Source organism: Tachypleus tridentatus, chromosome 8 (assembly GCF_004210375.1).
Source record: "Tachypleus tridentatus isolate NWPU-2018 chromosome 8, ASM421037v1, whole genome shotgun sequence".
Lineage (NCBI taxonomy): Eukaryota > Metazoa > Arthropoda > Merostomata > Xiphosura > Limulidae > Tachypleus > Tachypleus tridentatus.
Window position 1 is genome coordinate 159,658,120 of NC_134832.1, and position 12,078 is coordinate 159,670,197.

At 32.7% G+C, this 12,078-nt stretch overlaps 1 long non-coding RNA gene across 1 annotated transcript; it reads left to right on the plus strand.

Moving 5' to 3' along the window:
• The first annotated feature begins 336 nt into the window (after nt 1-336).
• LOC143223824 (uncharacterized) lies at nt 337-8,187 on the plus strand. The gene is made up of 3 exons (XR_013013154.1): nt 337-371; nt 5,282-5,354; nt 7,832-8,187. It is a non-coding gene; the product is annotated as an uncharacterized LOC143223824 (long non-coding RNA).
• Nucleotides 8,188-12,078: the final 3,891 nt, after the last annotated feature.

Consider the following 12,078-nt stretch of genomic DNA (forward strand, 5'->3'; position numbering starts at 1 on the left):
CTTTCGATCCAAAATGTCGTCACGAAAAAATGTTACAAATTGAAGAAGCATTAGAGTTGTATAGTAGCAGCTGAAATACTTAACAGTCAACAGGTTAAAGTTGTCTTCGAATAACGAAAATTTGTTATGTTGATTAAAGCGAATAAGAATGCTATCACAAAACATGTCAGTTAGCTGGTGTACTAATATACCAGTTATATTATAATGAAGTTAACGATTAACATATTACAGTAAATATGCCCCTATATGTCGTGGTCTCATCTTACCTTTAATATAAAGGTATACCTATAACTACAAACAGATTTAGCAAAATTACTTCTTTTTCTTTTAGTATTATAATCTGGAAGCAGAGAGAAAGAAACCAGCATCAGGTAGGATATCCACAATCTGAATATTCTAACGTAAAGCCCGAGGAAATTGTAGAAACAACTTCAAAAGACACAATAACAATAGATGTTTCAGAAATGTATGACGTGAGTGTTAACAATCATTTAGTTTAAGGTGCTGTTAAGCAATATTTATGTTTCAAAATTATGCAATAAACACAGAAATGTAGTTTTACTTTTGTTTATTTGTTGTGAAGCATAAGGCTACATTACACAATTGGCGATCCATGCTGCCTCCACCACCGGTAACGAAACTCAGTTTGAACTTTATAAAGCTTCAGATATACCACTGGGGTACTGGGAGAGACACTTTGTTTGGAAGAAAAATTGTTATTTTCTGTAAAACGGATATTGCATTCTTTCGTATTTTGTGAATGATGTTATTTGTTTTCGTACAACTCTGAACAACAGTTGGTCTGGCGTATCCTGGTGATTAGTGAGCTACATTCACGAGGTCGAATCCTTCTATCGAATATGATTTTTGTTACTGCCTTGTGGCCATTATACTGTAACGATCATTTCACTATCCGTTAGTCAAGAGTAACCCATTTCTAGTTTTGGAATATTACAGTTAGAGGCGGATAGCGGTATAACCCTAGCTTTGTACAAAATTCAACAACAACAAAAATAAAAGGAAAACAAGAACTGTTATGCCATTCGTCCTTAATTTTGAATTGGTAGACTACAGAGAAGGTAGCTGGCCAACACCACTCGCCACAAACGCTTGAACTATGATGATCGAATTTTGGGATTTCACCGTCACTCTTATAACGCACTCACAATCCGAAAGTCTAAAGAGTAAATTCACAGTAACGGAATTCGAGCTATGGACCCATTCTAACTGTTAAGCCACGCTGGATAACTTATTGGAGAAACATAATAATATTCTGGATACACACCTAATTAAACAGTAAATCTACTGACACATAAAATATAGATCAACTGTAGAGTGAATCCCAAAAAAACACGTACTTTATACTTATTGCACTTACACTTGAAGTATATGTTTGTACATATTTAATTTATATTCAAATTTGAATACACAATCTTAAAACTATTGTGATCGAATGTTAAGCCATTCTTTTGAAGGAATTTCAAATTTCACACTGTGCCTTTAAAGAATTAGTTCATCAAAGTACATATCTATTATATTTTAGTAATAAGTAAAGAAGACAAATTTGTTTTCTCAGTGAACGCTATAGTCATAATGAACACGAATGAATACATCCAAAAAATGAATAACATCCTATCAGACACGAACAAATTTAAACAAATAAACACAAATCCAACAAAGACACACGAGACACAACTGAACAAATTACTACTACAAATGAAAAAGCCAACACAATTTCACAAACACTTTATTCCTACCTACGTAAAACCGACTCACGCACACCGCAAATATACGGCATCCCCAAACCTCATAAACCAGATTGTCCATTACGACCAATAATGTCCACATATGAATCGTTTAATTACAATCTTGGTAAATACATAGCATGGGCATTCTCCAAATATGTAACATCAGCCAGCTCATTCATCAAAGACTCTTTTAATTTCAAGTCTAATCTAAATCAACTTAATCATAAAGCCTTAATGGCCAGTTTCGATGTTATATCCCTCTTTACAGAAGTTCCAACCACTGAAGCCTGCAAGATAGCCTTAGAACTCTATATCCGAGACCCTAACCCAACTATAGAAATTCCCAGTAACCAGTTAGCAACCCTCATAGAATTCACCACGATAAAGACAAACTTCATGTTCAACAACCAAAACTATATACAAACAAATGGCCTAAGCATGGGCAACCCAGTATCACCAGTTCTAGCCAATATTTTTATGACACAAGTTGAAACACAAGCAATTAACACAGCATTACATCCACCACTATACTGGTACAGATATGTAGATGACACGGTTGCGGGATTCAAATCTACAGAACACATACTTAATTTTTCAATCACATTAACTCTATACATCACAACATTAACTTCACATGTGAACAGGAAGAAAGCAATCAAATATCATTTCTTAACCTCAAAATTACAAGAACTGACACACAATTCAAAACAGAAATCCACCGAAAAATCACCCATACTGGACTATACATTCCTTGGGACTCAGCACATCAAACAAAACAAAAACTCAACATACTAAGAAACCAAATAAACACAGCCATAAAACTATGCTCACCAGATAAAATTAACGATGAATTAGACAAAATAAAACAATACTTCATCAACATCAATAAGTTTCCTCCACAAACCGTAGAAAACATTATACGCACACACCTAGACAGAAAGCAAAATCAACCAACTACAGTAAATACAGCTCACGAATCAAAAAACCACGAAACCATATACTGCTGTATACCATATATTCCTGACATCAGCAAACAAATAACCAACATTTGGCAAAAATTAGTAACAAAATATGACATTCCAGTTAATACCAAATTTATTCAAAAACCCGGCACAAAACTGAGGTCTATACTATGTAAAAACTACACTGACAAACACCACACCAACATTATTTATAAAATACAATGTGATAACTGCCACGACTTCTATATTGGAGAAACAAGTAGAAAAATGGAAACCAGATTCAAAGAACATGAAAAGTCACCTTCACACGTTTTCGAACACTGCAAGTCAAATAAACACAACATAACCATAGAAAACACTCAAATACTAAATAAAGAAACAAACATAAACAAACGCAAAATCAAAGAAGCCTTACTTATACAACAACTTAAACCCAAAATAAACCAATATAAAGGGACGCCTTTATACCTATATTAATACAATAAATAAATAAAATTATATATTCAAACATCTAATACCGCCCTCTACATTTCGACACACAGTTACACAACCCCTTTCAAACATGTGGTCAGCTTCCGGTCAGTTACCTCTTTCTTTGTGAACCTGACGATGACCAAGGAAGGTCGAAACGTTGTACGCTCTTCTATGTAAAATATTTTCTCAACCCAAACGAGCCGTTTTTGCATATAAATTTGTTTTCTAGTCTCAGATATATCAACTTTAACTCATGTTCAGGATGGTAGCTAAGGTTTCTATTATGTCAGTTCTGTATTATAAGTTCTGATGGATCCGATGATTAATGTGTTAGCTTTAAATTTAAGTTTAACATAAATTAATTTTGACAAATCTTATTAGCAATGAAAATAATTTAACATTAATAAGTGCTGTTCTTTATTTTGATATTCATTGATGCCTCCTTAAATTCTAAAAAGGACAAAACATTATATATTTATATCAAAGACAGATTAATATTTACATTGAATTTTACTATGAGAAAATATAAAACATACACACCTGATTCTTTAAAATGAAATAAGTTTAATGTATTCGTAAAATTAATATTAATGTATTTGGGTTACTTAATAACCAGTGTTTCTTCTCCTACCTAAAGATTTTAATTATTTTTAAATATTGTTTTAAAAGAAATACTAATATATCTAATAAAACACCAGATCGTCTGACTTCTTTTACTAATTTATTCTACCGGTATTTCGACATTAACGGTCACTATTCGGGAAATAGTTTTACCGTGAATCTATATAACAACACACATGTGCTGGTTTTCAACTAAATATAAATAATCTAAAATAAATACATAAGTAACAATACGATACAGTCTATGTAGAAACAAAGTATATTAAAATGTTAAAAAATAAATATAATTAATCAGTATACTTTCGTTTTCATAATAAGATGTTATTTTAATGATTTTTCCTTATAATTATAATATAAATAAAATTTATTTATTCTATAATTTCATACTTTTACTTACTTTTTCTTCTATATATGAGTCTTATTAACTGTTTTCACAATTTTACAACTTCTACTATCTTTACACATCCAGTTTCTTATGGCCTCTTACTACTGGCGATTTAAACTAATACCAAAACTTTAATTCAGTGATTTAGTTTCACAAGGTTAGCATAAAGATACACAAGTGGCTCTCTCTGCTTTACTCACTACAGATATTGAAACCAGGTATTTAACATTGTAAGACATACTGCTGTACCACATTGCTTGCGGAAAAAAAAAATTCGAAAAATGATCTTTCATCTTTTATATTAGATTCCCAGAAGAGGAAAACATGAAATATAGCTCTTTTAGGGCTAGCCAGATGGATTAAGATATTATACTATATACCAGTAAACAGTTTCTGAGCGTGTTTTGAAAATATTTAGAGCTCTAAAAAAAACTACATTTTCATGTTTCCCCTTTTTGAGAACGTAATATAAATCAGAAAAGATTATTTTTTGAAAAACATATTTGCAAATTTTTGGCACAATTTTAATGATCTTGTAGTAAAAGTACAGAAAAATGTGGTTGTGTGAAACCAGTTGTAACTGTGAAACCGTGAAAAAATTTACTGACAATTACAGAAAACAAAAAGTAAGTAAAACTACGAAGCTATAAAATAACTAAGTTCCATTTCTATAAAAATTATGAGGAATAGAATGATGAGAATAATATTTAAAAAAGAAAGTATAATGACTAATTTTAGTTAGTTTGGAACATTTGTAATGTACTAAATTTATACATGGACTTTTATTATATGTTTGTATCTTTGAAAATCATACGTATTTAATTTAAATTATTCATATGTTGTTGAAAAGCAATATTTGTAGGTTTTTCTGTGAAAGGTTATCAGTAAAACTATTTTCTGAACAGTGACGTTTGAAGTTACGAAAATGGTAGAAGAAATTAATAAAAGAAGCGGCATATCTGCGGATTTACAACGTTGGAAACCTAGTTTCAATACCCGTGATGGGCAAAGCGCAAAGAGCCCATTGTGTAGCTTTGGCTTAAATTCAAACAAACAACGTTCTGGTTTTATATATATATTTGTTTCACTAGAATACCACAAAACCAATGACCTCCAACTATTCCAAAAACCTTGAACATGCCAATAATAGCTCCAAAGAAAAAGGTAAAATATCTCTATTTTTCTGTTGTCTATTGTTAAAACTATTAGGTTTTAGTCAGAATATTTATTTTATCTGTAGACTCGAGGAAAAAATTTCCTCTTTCTCCCCTCTTCACTAATTTACACCAATTGAAGTACTTGAACACAAGCAACCAAAGTATAGAATTAAAACTTCACCAAAACAACACAGAAATGTTTCACAAACAATTTCTATCCAAAAACGGAGAAAAGAAATTGGCAAAGAAAACATTTTGTATCAATACATAACTTTCAACGCATAAACTTCCACTTTCTACAACTAAACTTAGTGTTCGACAATATGCATTCAGAATATTAATATGATAAAATCGACTAATCAGTTAATGATACAGAATTAGTCAATACATATCCTGAACTCTTTTCTTATCAAATCAAAGACAGACCATATGAGCCCAATATTTCAAGCCAGAGTTATCCAAGACCATCAAAGTGTCTTAGGCCTTAAAAACTAACACGTCTTAAGTTCGGTACATTTTACTACCTTCTTAACAAATCAAATATAATTAAAAAGGATCAAAATGTAGAGAGCAAAACACATTTCTAAAAGCCCAAAAATATATTGAAGAGAAAAGAAAATCTTGCTCTGGGACTTGTCGTAATCTAGCAGATACGTTTCTTTTGAAGAGTTGAAACCAAACCAGAATCGTTTTGACTATATTTTAAGTGAACATGACTTATCACTACATTCTAATGGAATACAAAATAATCAGTTAACTGGAATAGACTACACACAGATAAAATAAGACAAAAATTGAATGTTACATTACATCCAATAAATTCCGCAGACTTAGTTCATAACCAATTTACAAGAATCACTATCGGGTAAAGTTGGATGAAAGAAAAGTAAAAATCATAAGACAACTAATTTGCATGACTCTTTTATTACATGCACATCTCAAATAACATTCGCATTTAAAACCACAATCGTGTGCTTCTAATGATTAGCCAAGGCTGAACACCATATTAGGGGATGTGACACCATGCTGAGGTTTTACACTTTAATATTTATAAACATTATCGTAGCGCGAAAAATAAGTTTATCTCAGATAAAACAAAAAGTATTAGAAGTCTTGACATATTCTTAGAAATAAATATTTTTATTTTTCTTCATACATGATGTCCTGTTAAACGATATTTTAGAACTCTTTTGTCTGTACCTTATAATTTCTTCGATGTCAACATTCAAATTTATAAATTTCAACTTTTTGTTTTAATTGTATATTTCCTTTAACATTAACAAAAATTTGCTTTATCTTATTCGTCGATTGAAATATAAGATAAAATATTTTGCTGATATTAAACAAATAAAATAAAATAATAATTAAACATGGAACATAAGGCAGTAGTACACATTCCCTTTGATACTTATGTAAAGAAGCACATTAGGCCGATATTACGACAAATTGGCAAACAACGATTTATACATACAATGAAGTGATCTACATGTTTCCACAAAATATTGGCCTGTCTTCTTCAAGTATGGTCTTTAACTCAACAGTACATGGTTTATATATAAGTACATAAACAAAAACACAATAATTTATTGTAAAATAAATGTTTTCAGTAGGGTTATAGATAAAAGTCAAGGCTAGCCAAATCTATGGTAGGCGAATAAACGTAACCAAATATGGTTGATGTTGCTATGGCCATTAATTATCACGGCTAAGTAAAGGATCGTTTGATTTTATTATCTCTATAGTTTCTAAACAATATCTTTTCTTTTGTTTTTTTTAGTTTCAGAATAGTGTAGGAGAGAATATTTGTTACAAATTGGTGACATGTTGGAAAGGATATCTGCATTTAATTTAAATTAGATTTAGATTAGTCATGAGTTAAGTATAATCTCTACTTATATGACTTTAGTATCATTTTTATCTATTATTTAAAAATAATATGTCCAATATATTTATTAATACAATCGCATGGGAGACTATATACATATATATGTCTTGTATTGTTCATTTAACAGGAGTTATTTAGGGTTAGATAACAAGGTCTTTATTTTACTGGAAGATTTAATGCCAGAGTGCTAAAATTATTAAAGAAGTTAATGAATTCATGAGATATTTCTGGTTTGAAACGAAATGTCGGTAGAAGCTCGGGGCAATATAGTATTTTGTAAGGTTCTGAACTTCAATAAAAACACCACCTATAACGTTTAGACTAAACTTCTAGACAGTACCATATTCTTTAAGTTGCTCAATTCAGTTTCTATATCGTTTTTGCAGGGACAAAGTTGTAATAAAATGCAGTAGTGAGTTAGTGAATGTAGGGTTCCCCCGAAACCAAAATGTAATTGTTCATTTCACATCCTGTATACATATATATAGATAAATTTGCTTGTGTGTGTACAAAATGAAATATTTGTAAATATATTGGTTAGGGAACTTCTCAGAAGGCACGTTTATAAAGAAAACATCTTTATAATATTTCTTCTTCAGGCATAATACTATCAGACAAGATCGAGCACGTGGGAACAATTCAATATGATGTTGCTGAAACCATAAGACCTTGCCTTTCTCAGGAAACCTCATTTCTTCCGAGAGCAATCAGTAACTCAAGCATCCAAAGTCAAAAAGCTAACGTCTTTTCTGACGTACAAGAACAGTTAGCTCCTCCAGAGATGATCATACCCAAAACGTACGTATTTTAAAGTAAATTCTTACTCTTAGCTTTACTGGTTGTCAGGATCCTCCAGTCAAAGTCTATGGGACGCAGATTTGAACTCTCGTCACACCAAACACCCTCATCCTTTTTGCCGTGGAGGTTGTAAATGTACTATGACGTATTCATTATTCGTAATTATTGCTTTTATTCCAGTGACTTGTGCAAAGGATCGACTTCGTCGAAAAAGTAACTCAAGAAGCGACTTCAGGTCTTTATATGATCTGCCAAAAGTGCCATCAAAGAGACCTTCAGCAGGGAACATGTCTACAGACCAAACAAAGAGAAAAGACGGCAAAATCCGCACAGCTCGAGAAAATCACATTATTTATTGAGAAGGCTGAGAATTTCCACGTGCTTCTGAAGAAAAAAAAAAGAAGTACTGACAACCAGACTAACTTTGTGTATCACGACTCGTAACTACGAGGATTTACATAGTATATTGCATATACTGAACGCAAACTATTACATTACAAGAAACAAGTTGTAATACATAAATTGTAACTGTAACAATTTTGTTCAGGCCATGGTCTGACTGGCCTTATCGTTTCTTAGGATCATCTTAGAAACATACATTTTTTGACCATACATGTATGCACATAATCGTTTCTCCTGGTTACAGTTTAGACGAATGTTAAACACAAAAGCTGTCAGTGTTGTGTGTGTTTTTCTTATAGCAAAGCCACAAAGGGCTATCTGCTCAGCCCACCGAGGGGGATCGAACCCCTGATTTTAGCGTTGTAAATCCGGAGACATACCGCTGTACTAGCAGGTGGCTAGCTGTCAGTACAAGTGGCTTTGTGGAGAATGTTGCATGCCTTTTGTATATTTTTCTCATACAAGTGGAAGTTGTACTGACTGTTTAGCTATACTTCACCTGGTGAAATAACGATGATTTCTTAGTGGTCAGTCATCAAATAGTTATTTACTCAATACTCATTATATGATCCACAAAGTGGCCTCAGTATTATTAACATGGTCTTTTTCGACGCACTAGTTATCTCAAAGAGCAACTAATGAGACTAAATGTCTGGAGAAAGTTTAACTTGAACTTCCAGTCGGTGTTTTTTGTTTCAAAATTTCGTACATTTTAACACAACTATTGTCTAGTTAAAAATTGTGACCTCATAATTTTTCAAACAATGACAGGTCAGAATCATCTTATCCTTCCTAATTTTAAACTGACCGACCACTTGGAAGCACCCACTGCAGTAAGATACTGTATCGAACTCGTAGTGCCGGAACTGACTGTCATTCGTATCACGCGGGACAAAACGAAAATTACGGACTGTATTTAGCTGCATTGTGGATCGAATTTTAGACATAAGAAAAGCGCAACCATACACACTAAATATTATCCACTGCTGGCCCATACTAGTAGAAGATATTAGAACAAATTAATTTTAAAGTTTAAATTCAGTAAAGATCTGTTTCAAAAAAACGTCTTTTTTCAGATATGAAAAATACAGTAGTTTAGACATCACTTTTGGATGATCTATGATTATTAATTTAATATTCATTTCATAGCAATGTTTAAATTGTATGGAGTTTGCATATTATACATGTCAGTGTAACGTCTTTTAACAACGAATTCGTGTTTTTATGTTTGTTACTATCATCCACTTGACATAACAGCAATTCAATGTTTTAACTTCTTCATCCACGTTAATGTAAAAGAAAAATATCAATCTGTACATTAATTTATTTCTTCACATGACGTATTAAACCACATTTCAGTCACCCTACCTTAGAGGATACCAACAGAAATGCCCTATCTCTTTCCGAATACACGCGTGGTCGGTTAGTTCAGTTTTTGTCGGACAGCCAGGCGGGTTAAGGCGTTCGAATCGTAATCTGTGGGTCACGGGTTTGAATTCCCGTCGCACCAAACATGCTCGCCTTTCCAGCCGTAAGGGCGTTATAATGTGACGGTAAATCCCACTATTCGTTGGTAAGAGAGTAGCCCAAGAGTTGGCAGTGGGTGATGATGACTAGCTGCCTTTCCTCTAGTCTTACACTGCTAAATTAGAAACGGCTAGCGCAGATAGCCCTCGTGTAGCTTTGCGCGAAATTAATAAAAAACAATGATGTCATATAAGTGAGACTTAACATTGCAATCTGTATTGCCGTAACATTAGTAAAACGTGCACATGCCATGAATCATCAGAATAATTATGTACTCTGTAACATGCGACATAGCATGACACATGAACCTGAAAAACAAGAAATAAAAATACTTGTTACTCTTCATTTTGTTTTTATCTACCCTTGAAACAAAACACATCAGAGGACCCTTCAGTAAGCATCAATTTTTTAAATATATTTCATTGGTTCAAATCTAACCAAAGATGAAAGGATTATTTGTTATTTTCAGATTAATTAATTATAGGGGAAACAACCTTATCCTGGCAATTATCATGACATAATCCCAAAGAAAGCAAAGTAACCGTTAATTTCAAAATAGAATCACAACAATTTTAACTGGTGATGGTATCATGTTAAAGGTTCAAACAATGTAGTTATAAAATGTCAGTATTTACTTCACGTCAAAGTTGCTGTTATTGTATTTTGAAATCAATTATGTGGTCTAGCAAATTCGTTATCAAATATCAAGGCGAAGCTAGTTTAGACGCTATGTAATATTTTCTCAATCAGTAATTTTTTTTTTATTTTAGAGGAACGTAAAAATCACGTGTATAATTAATTGGTTTTGAAATGACAGATGTTTGACATCGTAACTGAAACAATTTTTTCTTAACATTTCTAAATTTCCCTTTATTAGTTCTACCTTTTCAGCTATATAAAGAAATTTCCCAAAATAAAGTTTGTACAATAGCTATGGTGGGCATAGCACAGAGAGTCCCTTGTTAAGATTAAACACGCACATATTCACACCGAACTGTCGTAAAATAGGTTAATTTATGCTTTAGCATAAAGTAGATAGGAGTTAGTTACAGAATAACACCTACCAACAACTGTTGCACCCACGAGTAGCACAGCGGTATATATACGGGATCACACCGCTACAAATCGGGATTTGATATTCGTGGTGGGCAGAGCACAAATAACCCATTGTATATCTGTGCTTCATTCCAAATAAACAATTCAACTCTAAAATCGTTATTTTCTGACCGAATAACTGATTTGACTTTCACTCTTGAAGCATACCCACAGCCTCAAAGATTGAAGTATCTTCTTATGACAGTGAACCAAAATACACGTGGTCCACTTTCCTTTTCTGCTAACTCTAAGGTCAAGCCCTGTACACTTAACACTTGCAACAGGAAAAAACATAAAATTATTCGATATGACCTTGTGTATTGTCTCTCTTCAGTAGTTAAAAGCCTGAAAAAATGTCTGTAATTTGAGATATATATCAGGGAATAAGGATGTGAAATTAAAGATGGCTAATAATGACACATTTTCTCCAGGGCACGTTTTAATACTAACAGTTATTTAACAAGATACATAAAAAGAAGTTGGATATTTACACCTACATAATTGTAATTTGCTGTTCCGCATGTTTTTAATTTATTTGATGTTGCTTTAAGCCACAATGCGTTATTATTTGTTTTCCTGCCAAAAAATAGTTGAATAACATTCAGTATAATTGATAAGTGATTAATTTATTAAAAACATTTAACTGTTAATTTGGGAAATCCTTACCTGTAGTAAAAACGCAATCTAATTTTTCATATATTTTGTTTTTCTATAAGGATATATTTTAAGCTATTTCTTAGTTAGTTAGTTATCACCATTAGATTCCATCTAGGAACATAGGGCCGCAATAGCTTGCGGATTCTTCAACAAGTATTTAAGTGAGTAGGTTGTTAGCCCACTGCACCGAGCCGTCCCTAATTTAGCAGTGCAAGACAAGAGGGAAGGCAGCTAGTCATCACCACCCACCGCCAACTCTTGGGCTACTCTTTTACCAACGAATAGTGGGATTGACTAACATTATAACGCCCCCACGGCATGGAGGGCAAGCATGTTTGGCGCGACGCGGGCCCAAACCCGCGACCCT